Source organism: Melitaea cinxia, chromosome 3 (genome assembly GCF_905220565.1).
Source record: "Melitaea cinxia chromosome 3, ilMelCinx1.1, whole genome shotgun sequence".
NCBI classification, from domain to species: Eukaryota; Metazoa; Arthropoda; class Insecta; order Lepidoptera; family Nymphalidae; genus Melitaea; species Melitaea cinxia.
In genome coordinates this window covers 18,047,073-18,068,003 of record NC_059396.1, presented here as the reverse complement: position 1 = coordinate 18,068,003, position 20,931 = coordinate 18,047,073, and the positions used below count along the sequence as shown (strand labels likewise).

Genomic DNA, 20,931 nt, shown 5'->3' with positions numbered 1-20,931 from the left:
TTATTTCTTTGTTTCATTGTTGAGTTGCCCTCAGGAGTTTGCTAAATGAAGGTTGCAGGAAGTAACGTGAAAGTAGAACACTTATTGTTTCTATTTTGTATTATTGTGCAAAAAGTTTAAAAAATAAATAAATAGAAAGTTAAGTCTATCCATTTCCACGACCCATGGCCTCCCTAACGCGGGGGTGTGGGGGCCGGCACAATAGCCTGCGTAATAATATAATCGGGCGACGACGCCACTTGCTATTAATTAAATTTAAAATTTTCATTGCTAGGTGCGGCGAACAGAGCCGTCGCGATTATTATCTCGCTATAAAAGTTATGAAACGTAATTGTTTCGAATGCTATTCACGCGTAAACCGCCATTGTTGAAGCTCAACGTTTTATAATGATTGTTAAAAATATCTCGCTTAGACTGTGTGTATAGCACTCGTATATAGAGCGTATGTATACGCACAAGCTAGAGGTGTTAAATTAAACGACATAATACATTCCATTTCTAAGTTTATACAAACAATTAGACAAATGAAGCTACAGAAAAATATTTTTTTTCAAGATTTTTTTTTTTGTTTGTTTTCAGTTCAGTAATTTTCTAACATAAATTATGACAATGTATTCGTACTTAACTTCCTAGAAATAATACACTTTATTAATGAAAAACAAAGAAAGTAAAATGTTTGTAATCGTTCTGGCTTTAACTATGGTAGTTAGTTTTTTTTTCCGAAATTACTTAAGACTGGAATGCTTCAAATAGTTGATGCTTAATTTATCTTTAGCATCTCATTGATTGAATGTTGCTGAGTCAGCGCAAAATGGTTACAAGGACGCTTAGTTACGGTCGTCTAAAACACCAAAAAAGCCATGGGAGCCGAAAATTCCTCGCCACCATTTTGTTTCTTTATGAATAATCCTTTTTATTGGACCTCCTTCGTTCGAACGATTAGTTTCATTACAGCCAGCCAGTTATCCACTTCAATAAAAAAAAAAAAAAACTATAGTAAAATATCTATAGATTTTATTCGTGAAAAGGTTAAAGTTGGAAATCGAATGGAGTTTAAAAAAGTTCGAACTGTTAACAATAATGTCAATGAATTAAAAATATATATAAAATCGAACTGGCCGAAGGTGTTTTATAGGGTTACCGAAAAAGTTTTTATATCACTTCCTCTCCTTTCATAGTTTCATCCTTTTTTATTGTAACATATTGCGATAATAAATGGACAGGTGCTATTTTATAGTGTGCTCAATGATTAGGCGTATAGGCTGGTTTGTTGTCAATGGGACCTTTACGATCGTCCGCCATATTTTTTTTCTAACCATTTATAATCAACAGATAAAAAATGAGATTACCGCAACCCTTTTCCATTAGTAAAAAAGTTATTCTTTTTTTTTCCAAAGTTAAATATATACTTGAAACAAGCTAAATATTTTTTTTTATTTGGTTGATGTATGTTTTAAATTGCGATGATCAGTCGACTAAAAAAAATCAGGCTCACGCTTAACCAAACATTTCTTAACTCGTCAACGTTCCGGTTTGTTTTTAATCAATTGGCAATTAGGCTGCGAGGCGCATTGTCGTAGCGAAAACTTTGATTGGCCCAGACTTAACCGGCCAATTATATCAATACAACGTGCCAATTATATCGGACTTAGGGTTACCATTTAATAAATTTTAACATTAAAAAAATCTTAATAATTTTATACTAAAACGTTTTAGAAAATTGAGTGTGGCCGTCGACAATACGGTAAATTAACATTGTAGAGTTACACATGTAATGTATAAAGCATGTAGTGTGTTGCATAGAGCATGTAGCATGAAAAAAAAACATTGTCGTAAATAACTATCTTAATTATTAACCTACATAAATATATATGTATATATAGGTGTATATAGTCCAAAACTGATCGTGAGAGATATATATATATCTCTCACGATCAGTTTTGGACTCACCATCGAATTAGAGAAAATAAGCTTTAGTTCGCAATTTGAAGCATGCACTGTTGAAAATAATACGCCTCAACGTTTTCAAAATAAAAATGTAAAAAAAGGCATGGGCACTTAAAAGCCCATGGATGTTAAAACTTAAAAAAATTATACTTAATCGTACAGGTACATTTTATTATCTACAAATGAAAGATAATTTAAATAAAGTTAAATTTCAAGTTTAGTGTGTCGTATCGGCACGAAAACTTTAGCATGTGTGTATTTAATTGCATATGTGTAAGGGCACTTACACAGGTATGCACTTGTACTCGTATTCTGTTACTATACGAGAATGTTTTGTTATCCAGTTCACTTTTAAAAAACGAATATGCAAATATACTTTTTTTTTAATATAATCGCATAACATTTATTATATTTTTATCCATCTCTGTTTATTGATTTTTACAACAGATTTTAACATAGGTATTAATCCTTTGAATATTTAAAGATATTTATGTACGTTAATTTAATTCGAATTTTAACACACCTAAAATAGGTTTTTCATTCGATTTATGAAATCTATGTTTATCTACTTACTTTATCTACCACTCATCTTATCTATATAAATAAATAAAATTGGAGTGTCTGTTTGTAAAACCGCATTCAACTAAATTCACATGTACGTATACACGGTACATATACCAAAATAAAATTTTTTTTAAATTTTTGCCTGTCTGTCTGTTTATTCTGGCTAATCTCTGAAACAGCTGGACCGATTTCGACGGGACTTTCACTGGTAGATAGCTGATGTAATAAGGAATAACTTAGGCTACTTTTATTTTAGTTTTTTATTTTTATTTTATAACTCTGCTAACTAAACAATAATTATTTTGTTAAATTCCACTCGGACATTGTCTACGAACTACTTTTCTACGAATACACGAAATGGAAATTTGGGTACCTACTTGATTTGAAGTTGGGATGTTAGGGCTACCTTCATATTAAAACCGGTAGAGTTTTCGAATTTGGGCCCGTTTAATATCTTTCTAATTGTAATCCCTTATCTCTAATCTTTTATATACAATTCTCGTGTCACAATGTTAGTTAAAATACTCGTCCGAAACGGGTGGACCGATTTTTATGAAATTTTGTGTGCATATCGGGTAGGTCTGAGAATCGGCCAACATCTAGTTTTTATACCCTAAGTTATAGAGGGAAGGGGATTAAGGGGGTTAGTAATATATATGGCAATACACCGTTTGCTGGGTCAGCTAAGAATATTGTAAATGTGAATGTAAGTTTTTTTGTTACGCTTTCACGCAAAAACTGCTTAGCCGATCATCAAGAAACTTTGTACACATATTCTTGGATGTATTAGAAGGAACATAAGATATTTTTTATTTAAAAAAAATCATAGAGTTAGAACCAGATAAATTTGTATGATCGCCTTTGAATCTTTTGGACATAGGTACCCACCTGCTTATTTTTTATTTCGATACATATTTTTGTTTATACCCGTTTGTTTTATTATCTGTAGAAAAAATTATATGTATTTTCAATATGTACGATTTTTATTTTTGTGTTACCCACAATTAGGAATTCTAAACATTTTTGAATATCATATCAAAAATTGACCGCTCCAGCGGGATTCGAACCCGCGTCTTCGAACGCGGGACTGAACGCGGGTTGAATAGTTACGAGTCTCTGTAAAGAACTCACTATAGACGGCGCCACGGTTCGCTTAAACCGAAAGTAAAAATCATCATATCAAAAGTTTCGCTCTAGCGGGTATATCGTTCCATAGCTTAATTGGCTAGAGCGTCGACACGGTATGTCGAAGACGCGGGTTCGAATCCCGCTGGAGCGGTCAATTTTTGATATGATATTCAAAAATGTATATGTATTTTCACCGCAACAATATATAGTGAAGTTTGTTTTTCTTAATTAATCAGACTGTCAATCAGTCATAGTAACACATCAGTAGACGTAATTAAACCGAATTAAGAAGACTTAAAAACGTGCGTAGGTAAAGTTGCATAGAATATCTAGCGTATTTTATCATAATATGATGTCATAACAACAAGACTTGCAACTATTTTATTACAATATCAATTTACGATAATATTTTCTATTACGTCAATAAAAATACACATATTCATTTAAATTTAGATTGAAACTTTCTCACGTTGGCGACTTCCTGTAAATATTTATTAGAAATAGGTAAGGTTCTTGAAGCGTACATAGGTACACATAAAACTTTAATGCATATTTTTTATCACAAAACCTAGCTACATAGCAACCCTGATTCTTATTAATTTCCCAGTATACTTCCGAATGGTAACCCTACCATTCACCGTCACAGCCAGGCTCGCTCGATGGGGCAATAATTAAAACCGATGGAAAACCTTCTTCGGAGCTCACTTTTTAATTAATTGAATTGTTTCAAACGATAATATTCTTGTTATAGAGACTATTGTTCCAATATATTTTCTAATTAAATTATCGATTTAAATTGTTATGCCTGTACCTAAATGGAAATGAATCAATGAAATTTACTTAAGTACCTTCGCACTTAGTAGGGCTTCCTTTTTTGTTTGTTGTAGTTAGTACATTTGTGGGTTTTCTAAAAATACATAGGTATAGGTATTTAAAATATATATTATACTGATATTTACGGAAAAAAAACACGGCGGTATGAAATTCGGTGCGGTTAAATAGTTATAATCTTGGTTAAATAGTGTACTCGCAGCAATATTTTTTTTTATACAACTAGGTTGGCAAACAAGTGTACGACTCACTTGATGGTAAGCGATTATCGTAGGTTCTAGACGCCTGCAACACCAGAAGCATCACCAGCGCGTTACTGACCCTGTTGTCTGTATGAAAGTCTAGTTGTTATGACCCCAATCCCTCCCAGGAGCTCTGGTTACCTTACTCACCACAGGGACACAACATTGCTTGAAAGCAGTATTTAGCTGTGATTTTCCGTAATGTCGAGGTATTTAATTCCCCAATCGGGCTGCTCCAGATTTAGAGTAGAATATGTCTAGCTGTTCCTAGCCTCTCTCCTGTACCTCTGTTAACATTCTCCTCGTGAAAAGTTTTTAAAATCATTGTATTGGATTTTGAGTTCATTCACTACAAATAAATAAAAACACAAAAAATCAAATCTTTCTTCTTTATATTAGTATCTACTAGCCGATCCGTGCCCACATCGTTGGCCGTTAAATATTTTTGTGATGCAAATATGTAAATACATTAAAGTTTTCATCTCGCTCGCATTTCTCCGACTTAATTTACATACACTATTATTTATACTATATTTTCACTGAATTTCTTGTTTAAAAACAATAAAATATAGCCTATACCAATCACTCCTGAATAGTGTAGCTTTCTGGTGGTGAAAGAATTTTCACGATCGGTTTAGTATTTGCGAATATTACCTCCTACAACAAACAAAGGTAAAAACTTTACCCCTTTATAATAGTAATATAGATAGATAATAATGTCCATATACCTTAACAAATTTGTAGAACGAATAATATTGTCCGGATATTGATTTCCGTAAAGCATTTAGCTTACTGACCCTCAGGATTACCGGACGGCCGGTCCAAATTCCATTCAACGACACGAGTAACTTTATATCCAATAAAGTTATAGGATATTTAGGGTCAAAGCGTACAATGACGATCTTAGTTTGACTGAAGTTTTTTTGCGTAAAAGGTAAAATATGAATATGTCTTAATAAACTTCACTGTTGTTAGTTGATATTAAATGAAAAATAATAAACAAAATTGTTTATATCTAAATAATAAATATTATAAACTCATAATACTTAAATACTTGGCTACTTAATGTTTGAGAATTGTTGAACATAATTATTTAACTGAGGTAGCGCTCAGCAGGAAATATCCTGCTCAAATCTGCAGCAGCCCGACTGAGGAGGTAACTCGACCTTACAGAAGATCACAGCAATATAGTACTGCTTTCAAGCAGTGTTGCGTTCTTGCCGTGAGCATGGTAACCAGAGCTTCTGGGAGGATTGGTGGTGGGGTGTTGCAGGCCGCAGGCAGGTCTATAGGGTACAGTAATCAATTACCATCAAGTGAGCTGTAGGTACGCTTTGCCGACCGAGTTGTATAAAAAATTTACTTACCTAGGCAGGTAGGTACCTATATTAAAGTTTTTTTAAAATGAATTAAGTAAGTTACTACCTAGACATTTAAAGACACGTTATAATTTAAGTTGACTAACTTAATTATTTTTACTTTTTTATTTTTAAATTTTACAATTTAATATAAGTAGGTACCTATACTTATTAACAATTCATTGCGTAAAGATAGTTATTAACAGATATCTGTGGTATACTTACCTATAAAAGTTATCAGTTAAAGTAAAGCTTATCTATATACAAAGTCTAAATCTCGAGTATTCGAAATAACACGTAGGTATATGTACATTCAATACAAACGAGATATCTTGAATATAGGTGGTCGCCAGTTCCGTTCCCGGATCGATAACATTGTCTGGCTCCGTCGTTTTATTGCGAGCTTTTGTGCACCACATTGGAGCTTATTTAACTCATCCCTAGTTTTAGGCAGTCTATCTGACGTATCTGTGGTCTGTGTTGCCAGAATTACTTTGTAGCTATGTGTATGTCGAATGTAATTAGCTAAAATGAGTGTTTTATTTAGTGGATAATAATTAGGTGTGCCTAGTTTTATAGTTGAATAATTATCTAAAAAAACTTAATAAGCCGTGATTAAAAAAATTGTTTTATTATAATGAATGGGATTCGCGTAAACATTAGAAAAAAATTGTTAAATTATCATGTTATTTTGGAGGTGAAGAATACTCTGGCATTGGAACTAGTAGATACATTTCCGTCACCCGGTCTATATTGTTTTACAATACATCCTCTATTGTAGGTATTGTATTATACCTGAGCATAATAATCTCATATCAGGTACAGAAGGGGTTTTGTTACACTTTCCAGCTATACCTACTATTAAAAATTACCTACATAAATGAACATAATGCTTTAATGTACCTAGTTATAATTACGACTCGTCCATCCGCCTTATATATTATACATAGACTAAGATACATCAAATAAGATATATAAAATAATTCATAGAATAAGCAAGAGACGCAAACTCAGCGTCTGGTCGGCCCCCCCTGACATCCGCTAGGCCCAAGACTGTAGTAGTTAAGCAGAGACATGTCTTTCATTTTCTTTTATTTAAATTAAGTTAGTTAGTACTAAATTAATATAAATTGTTTTAAAACGCTCCGATACCAAAAGTACCTACTTATTGTTTTTCAATTGCATTATGAAATAAACAAAATTAACAATTATTGCGATCGCTATCAATAGTTTTTTTGATAACTGGCTTAAGCGTTGAGTGCCTAATATTAAATTTAGATAGTCGAAATTAAATATTGAATTATGTTTATAGGTGTTATTAAAATTATTACTAGTTATATTGATAAATAAAAATATAAACTACAAAGTATGGGTGGCCTGCCCACGCAGTTGCATCAAAATAATTTTATGAGTAGGTATGTATCGAACCTACCAATCTAATAAAATATTTTATTAAAAAATATATTTGGAAAATAATTATTAATAAATTTAGCTATTGCAAGTTAAGCGGTCCCGGTTGTTATCATAAATAGTTAAGTAGGTACCTGATAGCGATCGTTACTCATAGCAGGGAAAATATTCGCTAACCCGCATTGAAGCAGCGTGGTAGATTAAGCTGTAATCTTTCTCCTAAATGAAGAAAGAGGCTTATGGCCAGCAGTGGGATGTAAGACACATTTCGAGAAATTTATATTTGTTTTTCCATGCGCTAAGCGTGTTCATTTTAACACACTGAAATAACACCTGAACCTATAGGTATGAAAGAAATCTGGGAAATGTTATTTGTAGTGATCTTTAGTCCTTTGAGAGTAAACTAAAATTAAAATAATGAGCTATTTTAAATAAATAAATTTTAAACAATTTTAATAAATAATTTTAATTTTAATTAAGTAATGTTTTACTTCGTTGATATAAAATTTATTTCCCATTTCTAAATCAATAAAATAACTCGTGCTTAGTTCCATTGTTAATAAAAAACTATTAGACACCTCAAGTGTCAAAATAGTAAATAAAAAAATGTAAACAGTACGCGATTTATAATAACAATAACATATATCCGTGCTAGCCGTGATCATACTAACACGCACGGCGCAAATGGGTTAATACCACACATGTACAATACCACACAGGTATATAACATATGAATTTCATGACCAATGAAAACAATTTAGGTAAAAAAAATCAACATTTCAGGCGACGACCACACCTTCAGAAATGCGTCCACACCCACACAATAGCTGACGATCGCCCTACACAATGAGCACAATGAGAATTCTGTCTTCCCATTGTACGGAACAATGGAGGCCCCGCCCCCATAACAAAAACGGTTAAACGTTTTGTTTCATCTCGACAACCGCATCTGCCATTGGCTAAGACGAGTACCGACCACCCGTGGAGTATCGATAAAAAAAATTCCCATTCTAATGGAGTTTTAAACCATTGATATGTTTGCGATCGTATCATATTGTTTTGTTTTCAATTTGATAGTTCGTGTTTTGTTGAAATTTGTAGTACAAGACGCTTGTACCTTGAAACCATAATTATATACGATACAGGTCTCATTTACCCTGTCAACTTATGTAACGTAAAATGTATCGTCTGTCTGTCTGTCCAATTATATACCTATAACTGTGCCGAATGCACCCCGTGTAAGCACATTTCAATTTCCTTGAGGGTGGGATCGAACTCTGGTATATTACACAACCTACCATATAACATATAAAAATAAGTTTTATGTACACAATACTTGTGACTTATGCTATTGTTAGATTATAAACAAAAAGAAAGTGTGTCAGCTCCGACGCACGACTAGAGTTTACTACTTCAGATCTGTCTAAACAGCCACAAAAAAGGGTTACTAGTCTAAGAAAAAGATTAATACCATATCAAATGGTAATAGAAATGGTTAAATAGCCATAAGTTGCCAGCATAGCCATTATTGTTTAAAATGTAGTTGTGGTGTACAATAAATTATAAATAAATAAATAAACAAATCAAATAACACGGGTTCCGATAGTTGGCGTTATTATAAAACGTCGTCGCTTACGATAGATGGCGTTACAAGAAACGTAACGAGGTCATTTGTTCAGTAGATTTAACTCCTCATATTTTTTTCATACCTTATATGGAAATTGATGCTTAAGGAGAAACCAAGACTCCCGAAAAAAAACTCAAAAAAAAAAAATATACCAAACTTGCCTCGAAACATAACGAACATAAACAAACCTAAGTATGACGCAAGGGGAACTAAAACATTTGGAAATGAAGGGATCTTTTACATAACACCAAGCTATTTTAGAAACCACTATACATAAACCATGACGTAAGGAATCATAAATCTTAATAAATAATCACATATTTTATGACACGTTGCATATGTCTGTGTTAAATAATAAAACAGTACCTACCTACTAAAAAGGTTTTAATTAGAGAAGTTTTACAAGCTGCTTGGTATAATACTGGTGATAATATCAAAGAAAAACAACACAAAAAACATACCGGTAGCCGTCAGCTGGCGTCAAGTTACGCTGTTATAGAAAGTATAGCTACTGATTAAAGCGGTTCACATACCTACAAATAAATGACGTGTGATTAACTTTTTTTAACTAAAACTTCTTTAAGCACGCTTGACTTGGGAAGTAAGCTGGTGAATGCGTGACGAGAGCGTTACGAAAAGTGTGATCGCGCGAGGCGAACGGAAGTTGAGAGGGAGAGAAAAGTTAGTGTGGATAGAAAGAGAAAGAGAGAGTTATGTTTTTACGAAGTTTAACTTCAGTCGTGTGGTCTAAAAGACACTGGTTTTTAATCGACTTCAAAAAAGGAGGAGGTTACTCAATTCGACCGTATATATTTTATATGTATGTTCGGGGTTATATATTTTTTATGTGGGTATGTCCGGGGATAACTTCGTCGTTTATGAACCGATTTTGATAATTCTTTTTTTTTTTGTTGGAAAGGAGGTATCTCAAATGTGATACCATGAGAAGAAAACCGGGATCTGATGATGGAATTTCAGAGAAATCGAGGGAAACTCTCGAATATCGTAGTGACGACTAGTGCGTTTGTTAATTTTTTTCGTCTACGTACGTTGTATTACCTACTTACTTCTCGATGTAATTGAAGTCGGTTTTTTTTCAACACAATTATGTAATAAAAAATAAACAGTCATAGATATTGCAACAAACTATAAATTATTTTATTTTTGGTGCTATAATTATATCGACGCAAAAATCCAAGAACTAATACTAGGTACGCTAATAATTTAATGTTTAGGCATTTTACGTTCTAAGCGAAATTCACGCATTCAAAAGTAAAGTTTTATTATTTCTAAATCTTATTACAACTCACTACAACTTAACATTTATGTGTGCACTATTATGAGTTTGTCAAACCTGTAAAGGATCTAGCCGGATAAGCATATGAAAACTGCACTCGCGTCTAATGAAGGATTCTTACTTCGTTTTTATTGTTTTTCATCTAAAATAGCCATACACTTAATCTCACATCCCTAACCCCTATAGTAAGGGAATAATGGGGGTGACAACCCTTAACGAAAGATTTTTATTTCTCAGTACCTATTCAAGATATCTTCATGAAATTGAAACCATATATGACTATCGATAAATTAATTATAATATATTTTTTTTAGAATTTTCGCAATATTAGAAACTGTAAAAAATGAGAAATATATTTTTTGGGGGTGGTTTTTTATACCAACCCCTAGAGTGACACCTAACAAAAAAATATATCTTATTTGTTAATAAGTTTGCTATTACATGTTAAAGTTACAAAGGAGTAGAATTGGTGGAACATAGCTTAAAAAAAATAAAATCAATTAAAGCATGTAGTTACACGAAATAATGTATTATAAATTAAACGCCTCAGCTTTTAATATCCCACTATTGGGCATAGGCCTCTTTCCCCACGTAGGTGAAGGAACAGAGCTTAATCCACCACGCTGCTCCAATGCGTGTTGGCGGATATATTCCCTACTATGAGTAACGATCGCTATCAGGTGTACATGATAACAACCGGGACCGACGGCTTAACGTGCTCTCCGAGGCACGGTGGGGAGACCCACTAGGACTGCACAAACACCCAGACCACGGCAAACTCCTGTATGGCCAATACAAATGTTTGTCATGTGCGGGGATCGAACCCGCAACCGCCAGCGCAACAGATACAGTCCATGGCTTAACCGTTGCGCCAACGCGGCGTCGTATTATAAATTAATAATCATACAAAATATGAACATAATTTCGGATAACATTATCATACTGAACAGTCAATCATCGTCACTGTTTTCTTCAATAGTAGTCGTTATACCAGTCGCATCAAACATGGAGGTCTATATTTCAGCTGGTTTTATAATTTTTGATTTATAACGAGCATGTGCTAAGTAGTAAATAACAGTGGCTACATGAGCGCAACAGCCCGTTTGTTCTATTCCCATTTGCACAATCACAAACATATCTTCAAGTTCCTCTGTAGGTGTTCGAATTTGGCTCATAGTCGATAAAGCAATTATATGTTTTGCTGTTAATATGCCTTGATCGTACCCTTACCTTTATAATATTTTCGCGATCTTTTAAAAATTCAAGGTTTAATTCATTGTCAGTTATTATTTCAGCAAGATAACATACACTGCTTGTGATAATTGATAAGTGCCAGTAAATAATATTTTAAGGTCAGTTTCACTCAGTTCTGGAAAATCCATTAGACTAGTTGAAGATAATTTCGTAAAAAGTTTTCTACGCCGATTCAAGTTTTCATTTTTAACCAATTCTTGCATTGTATTCTGCTGATTTTGACGCTCCTTCATAAAAGCAACAATAGTATCAACAAGTTCAATATCAGAGTTCAATCTTTTACCAAAAGTGTTATTTAAAAATCCAGCTATTCTGCACAATGATTTTACCAGAGGTAAAAGCTTGTTGTCCAGAACATTATGTAATTAATGGTATTTTTTACCAATAGCCCCATGTACAGCTTCAACAGGCCAACGTACCTTAGTTACAAATCGTGATGCATTTGCCTTTTCTACTGTTAATTGTGCTCTTTTCCCCTTCAAAGCTGGCTTATGTACATCTGGTAATCTTGCTCTTTTAAAAAATCAACCACGTCACGGAAACCGCGATCAACAATGCAGATGTCACCTGGTTGTAGAAGCGTTTTGAGTCCGTTAGGTTCCTCTAATATACTTCTTATAACTTGACAAAACTTGTATGAAAATGAACAGGTCACTAAACGTTCTTTGTTACTCAACATAAAATAACATTGTACCGAGTCTACAAACACGGTGTTCGAAATTCGTGCAGTTGAAAGTCATCAAATCGAATATCATTTATCGTTGATTGTTCATAGTTTTCTTTTTTGGTATACATATTTGTTGACATTAAAAAGTTATGAGAACGTATTTTTGATGGTAGATATAAAGATAACGCACAAGTGTTCATACATTTTTTGGTAAAAAATTATATATAAGTATATATGCACGTACGTATCCGTAATTGATTTATATTTTTTAAGCTATGTTCCACCAATTCGACCCTTTTGTAACTTTAACATGTAATAGCTAACTTATTAACAAATAAGATATATTTTTTTGTTAGGTGTCACTTTAGGGGTTGGTATAAAAAACCACCCCCAAAAAATATATTTCTCGTTTTTTACAGTTTCTAATATTGCGAAAATTCTAAAAAAAATATATTATAATTAATTTATCGATAGTCATATATGGTTTCAATTTCATGAAGATATCTTGAATAGGTACTGAGAAATAAAAATCTTTCGTTAAGGGTTGTCACCCCCATTATTCCCTTACTATAGGGGTTAGGGATGTGAGATTAAGTGTATGGCTATTTTAGATGAAAAACAATAAAAACGAAGTAAGAATCCTTCATTAGACGCGAGTGCAGTTTTCATATGCTTATCCGGCTAGATCCTTTTATTAGAATTGTTACACGATTGTAGCTAGCATTCGACATTTTTATCTTTAAAAGCTACTTTTGTACATATTACGATAGATCGAGTAGTCGTAATATTACATGAAGGCGTTTCTATGTTAACATATGGAATCATACTAATATTTTAAAAGACATAATTTTATTTCACTTTCATCAACAGGTAACGTCCATTGGCAGTCTATATATCTAAGCCATATAAGCCAAACAACATATTTGCTGTCATTTAGTAGAGTTAAAGCCATGTTTATACGGGGATAAGAATAACGTTCTGAATACCTTCAAATAAATCAAGTCAATTGAAAGTCTTGTTATATTTATCAGGCAACTTCTGAAACGAAATAAATAAATGGTTGATCAGTTTTAAAGTTAAAATAACACACGCTTAGCTTTTAAATTATTGAAACCCTTTATTGAATCGGGCAATATGAAAACTTGAATACGTCATAAAGTAAGCTATACTATACAACTAGCGACCTCTAGTTGATTATATCGAAGTTAAGCGTTATTGAACGATGGTTAAGAAATATACAATTTTAGTTTTATAGATTGCAAAATAGAATTCAAAATATGATACAAAAATTGACTAACGATATTTAAGAAATAAAAATACCTAAAATTTTGTGTAGTTCTAAATCCTAACTGTAACCCAAACTCAAGACGAAAAGATACTCGAAAATGGCAAAATTGGCGAGTCGAGTGCGCTACTACGCAAGAGGCAAACACATTTGAGTGTTTCCCGACCCCGACAAATTGCCTCTCCAGGCGCTAGCCGACCAAGGACGAAGGGGGTCTAATAATTTAGTCCGGTTACCGATGAAAACGTCTAGTGCTTTAGTCGATATTAAGTTAATAACATCGTTAGTGTAGTTTAACAATGCCAAAGTGAATACACTTTGGCATTTTGGTGTAATATAATTTTTATACAACAATGACACGATAGTTTACTTTTGTAGATATTTTTCATTGAATTCTTGTCGTTTTTACATAGTTATGTATAAATTTACCTTGACGTAACACTCCGTAACAGATAAATAAACGAACGAATTTAATAATACAAATATTGTGATAAGGCAGATAAATTATTTATTTCGAACAGATAGGTACCGTATTTTTGTAATAGTAGGATTTGTTTTAAATTTCTTTTGTGAGTAATCAATGTGAGTATCCACCCATCCCTAAAATTTAAATGTGTAATTATATTTTTGATATTTACATATTTTTAAGAATTTAAAAACAGAACTATTAAAATAATATTGTTTTTAATGATACGATTACGATACTTTAGTGATTACTGCCATCTATGATAACTGTTATACTACAATTACTACCTCCTGTGCCGTATTAGGAAAAGTAGAACGAGTGTAGTCATAATAGTTTTTGCTGTGAATTACAGATGGCGCTGTAAGGCAAAATAAATATTTTTGAAAAAAGTAATTTAAATAGGAATTTGTTCTTTATTATTTTGTTTATGGCTTTTTATTGCAGAGATATTTTTTTCTTTTTATTTCCGTTTTTATTTTTTTATTTTTGTGTTATGGAAAAACTAGCATTCGTGTATGTACTCATCTTAAAATTATTATGTTTTATGCTTAATTGTTGATTAATAATTGTGTTTGCTCGCAAACGAAAAAAAAAACGATTTCAATTACATCGATAAGTAATACAACGTAAGTAGACGAAAAATATTAACAAACGCACTAGTTGTCACTACGATTTTCGAGGGTTTTCTTCGATTTATCTGGGATCCCATCATCAGATCCTGGTTTCCTTATCGTATTACCACACTTTCGATATCCCTTTTCCAACAAAAAAAAAAAAATATCAAAATCAGTTAATAAACGACGAAGTTATCCCCGAACGTACATACAAAAATATATATATATATACACGGTCGGATTGAGTAACCACTTTCTATTTTGAAGTCGGTTAAAAATTTAAAGTTATATTTGATATTTACAAAAAAATCAATAATTATAAATACCATTTAAAATTTTCGTCTCTACTTGGCAAGGACCGTGTGGCCTAATGGATAAGGCGTCGGACTTCGGATCCGAAGATTGCAGGTTCGAGTCCTGTCACGGTCGACGGTTCGTTTTTTGTTTAGATGTTAAATTTTTATTTTATAAAAATGATTTATATGTTACTTTACATAGTAGAGATTTTCTATACAAACTAGTGAATATTTTCTCTACAAATAAAAAATATTTGTATGTATTTTTCTAATATTCGGTGTGCATGTTTACTAACGTGATTAAATACATTGAATGGCATATTCTGGACGTCCTCTTTTTGAACCCGACGAAATTGAGGGATGTTATAAGCTTAATGCCGATACCTGTGTGTGAGTTTGTCTGTGACGTCATAATTCTCGAACGTTTTGACAACTTTCGATGTGTTTTTTTTTTATGTGAGAGCAAATAAGTATACAATTTGTAATGAATTTTAGCTACCTATGTTTGGTAAAAATTTAACCAGCAGTTTGAAGAGTACCAGCTACTTTCATAAAATGGCCTCATCTTCTTTCCTTAAAATGGAATTTTTAAAGTTATACTTCTTTTACATTAGGGAATAATGATGAGGATAAATTTTTACGATTCGCGGGTCCACCGTCACAAAAAACCGACATCCTGAAGTTAGGTAGTCAACGAAGAAGAAGTTAACAATGCGAAGTTAGCTAGCCAATGAAGTTACTTCTTACGTGCGTACATAAGCACTCACACACACTTTTTTGTTTAAATAAACGATTCAGATACCTAGTTTAATTGTTATAATTGTGTGTGCTCGCAAACGAAAAAAAACCGACTTCAATTACATCGACGAGTAATACAACGTAGATCGACGAAAAAATAGTCAAGTAACTACGCGTAATCAAAGATTACTCAAAAAGTAGTTATCAGATCTCAATAAAATTTATATGTGACCACATGACAAACATCAGCTTTCGATTAAATTGAAAATTATTAAAATCGGTACACCCAGTAAAAAGTTATTGCGGATTTTCAAAAGTTTCCCCTCGATTTCTCTGGGGTCCCATCGTCAGATCCTGGTTTCCTTATCATGGTACTAAACTTGCGATATCTCCTTTCCAACAAAAAAAGAATTATCAAAATCGGTACACCCAGTAAAAAGTTATGCGGTATAATACAACGTAGGTCGACGAAAAAAGCGTCAAGTAAAAACGCATTATTAGATATAACTCGAAAAGTAGTTGTTAGATCTCAAATAAATTTAAATGGGACCAATTGGCACACACCACCTTTCGATAAAAAAAAAAAAATGTCAAAATCGGTCCACACGGTCAAAAGTTCTGATGTTGAAGTTTTGATACATAAAAAAAAATACAGTCGAATTGAGAACCTCCTCCTTTTTTGGAAGTCGGTTAAAAAAGACAATTAGGTACAACATATTACGATGGCCTGATCCTGCAACGAAATTGGCCTGCATAGAGCCCTACTCTACACAAAGTTAGTTTCTATGAGCAGTTTCTTTGCATCTTATGACAAGTTTTTAAATTTTTACGTACATTAAACACTTCATATATGGGACCACATGAAGCACCACCTTTGGTTAAAAAAAAAAATTGTAATCGATCCACCTAATCAAAAGTTCTGAGGTAATATAAAAAAAACAGATGAATTGAGAACCTCCTCCTTTTTTTGAAGTCGGATAAATATATACCTAATTACATATTTGTATTATACTTTACATTATTAGAGGTTGAGTACTTTTAGCGCCATCTATGTTATTAACTTTACTTTAATTCATTGCATACGAGTTCTGCTATTGTGCAATAGGTGTCACTGTTAGTAAGCTTTGAAAACGTAGACGAGAGTATTTGGAGTGGATCTTTGGGTCGAAAATCCCGTTCCCTGGTATCTTTAGCCACTACCTGTCTTAATAGAAAACGAAGGTTTAGACTGACCTACCAGTAACAACAAAAGTCGTACCTTAATTGTAAGTGGCAGCACCATCGCGATTTAAGCTAAGAGTGATGTTTAATATGATTCAACGCTTAGTTCAAACTTAATACTTGAGATGGCTCTGAAGAGTTAAAATTGATAAAAGGTTTTCTATTTTACACAGTGAGCCACAGATGCACAATGGGGCAATGGGCCGGTTGCCATGACTAAGATTTTTCAGATTTGAATAAAGAAAAGTTTAGGTACATTTAGCCTCTTTATTATCTAATTCATATCTGGGTATATTATATCATTTAGTACATTAAAACTCAACATTTTATCATTAAAGTTTTGTAGATAGTAAAGGTAAATGAAAAGTTGTTCTTTATAAAATGCAATTTTAATTTTTACTTATTACTGATAGAGTTTTTATACTTTTTATTTTATTTTTGACTTACGTAATACATTGAAATATCTAAAAATCAGATTTGTCCCAGTCTCAAATCTCAAGTAAGTATGAAATATTCGAAGCGGGTTATAAGGCGCAGTCACCCGTCACGGTCAAAGCCTTCATATCCGCTGCCTGGCGAGGCATACGGCCGTCTGATCGAAAAATCTCATAAATCTACGACCCAGAATTATTACATATCTTTTACTCTACGATTTAGATAGTTTGTGAACAGAGACGTATCAAGATATTTAATTTTGATGATATACCTAATTTTTAAGACGATTTTTTTTTATTCTTTCTTATTTACGTTTTTGAAAATTACTTAATCTTGTAGATTGAACTTTATATGTAGTATTTTAACTTATATTATTTTCAACATTATCATAATTTCGATACGAGTACGAGGTTGATACTGTGTGGTTACCATGAGAGGGGTGGCTATATAGCCACCCCTCTTCCCGTGGGTATTGTAAGAGGCGACAAAGGCATAACACAGTTCCACTAGCACCTTGGAACTTAAAAAGCCGACTGATGGTGGGATAATCATCCAACTGCTGGCGTTCAAAATAATATACAGGCCGAAGACGGGTTGTAGCGTTTTCCGTGCGACAAAGGCAGCCCTGCTGTCACATTGTTCGCGCCATTTTTGGCGCGAACTTAGGGAAGACCACGTCCAGCAGTGGACTGCGATAGGCTGAAGTGTATTATATGGTTGAAAGCTTGCTTTATATATTTGGTTCGTTTTCAAATGTGTAGAGGAATTTATTTTATTTTATACTTTATTGTACACCACAAATATATTACAAACAAAGAGTAAAGATAGTTACAGACAGTGAAGTACAGTGGGCGGACTTATGGCTAATTAGCCATTTCTTCCAGACAACACATACATAGAAAGGAAACTTATTATCTAAATTGGGTAGGTGGTGTATAATAAAATTACATACAAATGTCTACATTCAAATACTTATAATAAAATAAAGAATTTATTATTATCATTAGTACTATCATAAAAAATACATAAATAAATAAAAAGAAGAATAAAAATATGATATATATATTCTATTATAAACTAATAAAGTATGTAAGCAATGAACGTAAATTGAAGATAACATTTAATGAAACAACTTTTTTCGGATTTTATCGCGGTTTATTGTTAACTTTTGATTCCCGACGTTTCGGATACTTTACAGCAACCATGGTCACGGGAGGACTGAGGTGTCAGACGTCCCAACGTTACAAAGTTATTCGAAACTACCCGACATACATCAATATCTTATATAGTCCTATCTACGCAGAATGTGCTAATTGAGTCTTTAATCTGTGGTGAATTATGCTTGGTTTTTGATTTAATTATATTAATAATGGGGTCCCAAGCAGGTGGTAATTGCCAGCCATCTTCTCTATTGAAATTTGGATGTTTTTTAATTTCAATAGCCTCACGGATCATCCTTGGTTGGAATCGGTGTTCTTTTGCGAGGATCTGTGGTTTATCGAATCTAATATAATGGCTAGTGTGAAGATAACAATTAAGTGAAATGATATAAACACAAATATACATGTTGTTGTTGTTGTTTCTTCACGGGCTATTCTCCGCAACTCGACGTCTCATTGCGCCTATTTTGCGTGGTTGGCTGGGGGCCTTATTCACACAAATACACAAATATACATATATTATAAACAAAATGAGAAAAAAAAGAAAAGAAATTGCACCATATTACACTAAATCGTCTCCATCTTAAGATAATAATCCTTAACGTTTTTTTTTCAAAGTCAACAGTGATTTGGCCTCCCTTATGGGAAAGGACAGACTATTCCATAATTTAATAGCCTGAACAATAAAAGACTGACTAAAGTACTTGGACTTATGTACGGGTAGCTTCAGCATAAGTCTTCGAGATGTTCTTAATTCTGAAGCTTCGCCGAGATATATAAATTTATCTTCTAAATAAGAAGGAGAATTTGGATTAAATAGCACCCAGTACAACAGAGAAAGAATATGTAGGTTCCGGCGAAGGCGTATAGGAAGCCACTTGAGCTTGGAACGAAATTCCGACACATGGTCAAATTTGCGTGGGCAAAATATGAACCGGATGGCAAGATTTCGAAGTCGCTCAAGCCTATTAAGTTGGTCCTCGGTCAAATTAGAGTAGCTCGCATCTGCATAATCTAGAATAGATAAGAGAAGACAGTTTGCCAACATAATTTTTGTAGGGGTTGGCAGAACGGATTTAAGGCGACGTAACGAACTCAGTGTCGGTAAGGTTTTCTTAGTAATTACCTTTAAATGATCTGACCATGACAGCGTTTTGTCTAAGTGAATGCCGAGATCTCTGATAATGGAGCAGTAAGGCAAGCTAGTATCATTATAGGTAATGGGTGGTAAATTATTTATTTTTGCGATCATGCCAGGACTGCCTATAACAATGACTTCCGACTTGCCAGGGTTGATACTAAGTCCATATCGCTTGCTCCAATCAGAATTTTTTTAAGGTCCATATTGATTAAGTTGATTGCACTCACAACATCCTCAGGCGTGGAATGGCGATAAATCTGAATAGCGTCTACACACATGAATTTAGATCATTGACTTGGTATTAGTTGTAAGCCATCAATTGTTAAACGTTCCGTTGTTTCCTTATTGACGTTGATTACAATGAAACTTAATCGTGGTACAAATTTGTACACATTTATAAAGTGTATACTATATTTAAAACACTAAAGAATAATAATGTAAATAAAAGAAAAATTAAAACAATGAAAAGGTTTCAAAAAATACAGACCAGACTGGAACCCTACCTTTTGAAATTGTACATAAAGTTCTTTTCACCAATACGTTGATAGTATCAAAAATATGAACCGAAGTTTTTGAAATAGGTTTTTATACAGTGTATAATCATTATTTATTGTAAAATATTTCGCTAGTTTAGGACAAATGTCACGTTTCGAGGTATGTTCATGTTAACGCAATACGGTCGCGTAACGAACGGTGGTAACGCTAAATATTACAAAACTTGAACACGTAGCGGCTAAAATTTGCCGTTCTCACATCAACGGTAGATCTCGACGAAAATCATCGAGGCGAAAAAACATACCCGCGTAGAGTGGTGCGAGTCACAGGCGATTTAGAATAATGGAGCTAGAGACTGGATATAAACGTGCTATTGGCTTGATGATATTATAGGCCGAATTGAATCAATTTGTCGTTAATAATTAGAATACACTTAAATCTACTTGTGTGAGCAGTAGTATCGGCAATTCAGAATGTTTCAGCTGGAAATTCTGATTCTGTGAGACCGTCTTGACCCAGAAGAGTTTCAGTGTCGTAAGATGGTCAATCTACCCTTCTCTAAAAAAGAAATCTACAATTTAGTGGATTTAATGGAAAATTTAGGTACATATTTTTATTTACGACATACGACAAACAATGGTCATTTATCAATAACAATTTTAATTTATTTGTGACTTTGTAAGTGTGTACTTGTTATCATACTCACTACTTAGGTAATTTCTATCAAAATAAATGCAACTCTCGCATTATTGTTC

General features: G+C 33.1%; 1 non-coding gene across 1 annotated transcript; it reads left to right on the top strand.

Annotated features, from left to right (window-relative positions):
* The first annotated feature begins 15,046 nt into the window (after positions 1–15,046).
* Trnar-ucg lies at positions 15,047–15,119 on the top strand. The gene has a single exon. It is a non-coding gene; the product is annotated as a tRNA-Arg (tRNA).
* The last annotated feature ends 5,812 nt before the right edge of the window (positions 15,120–20,931 follow it).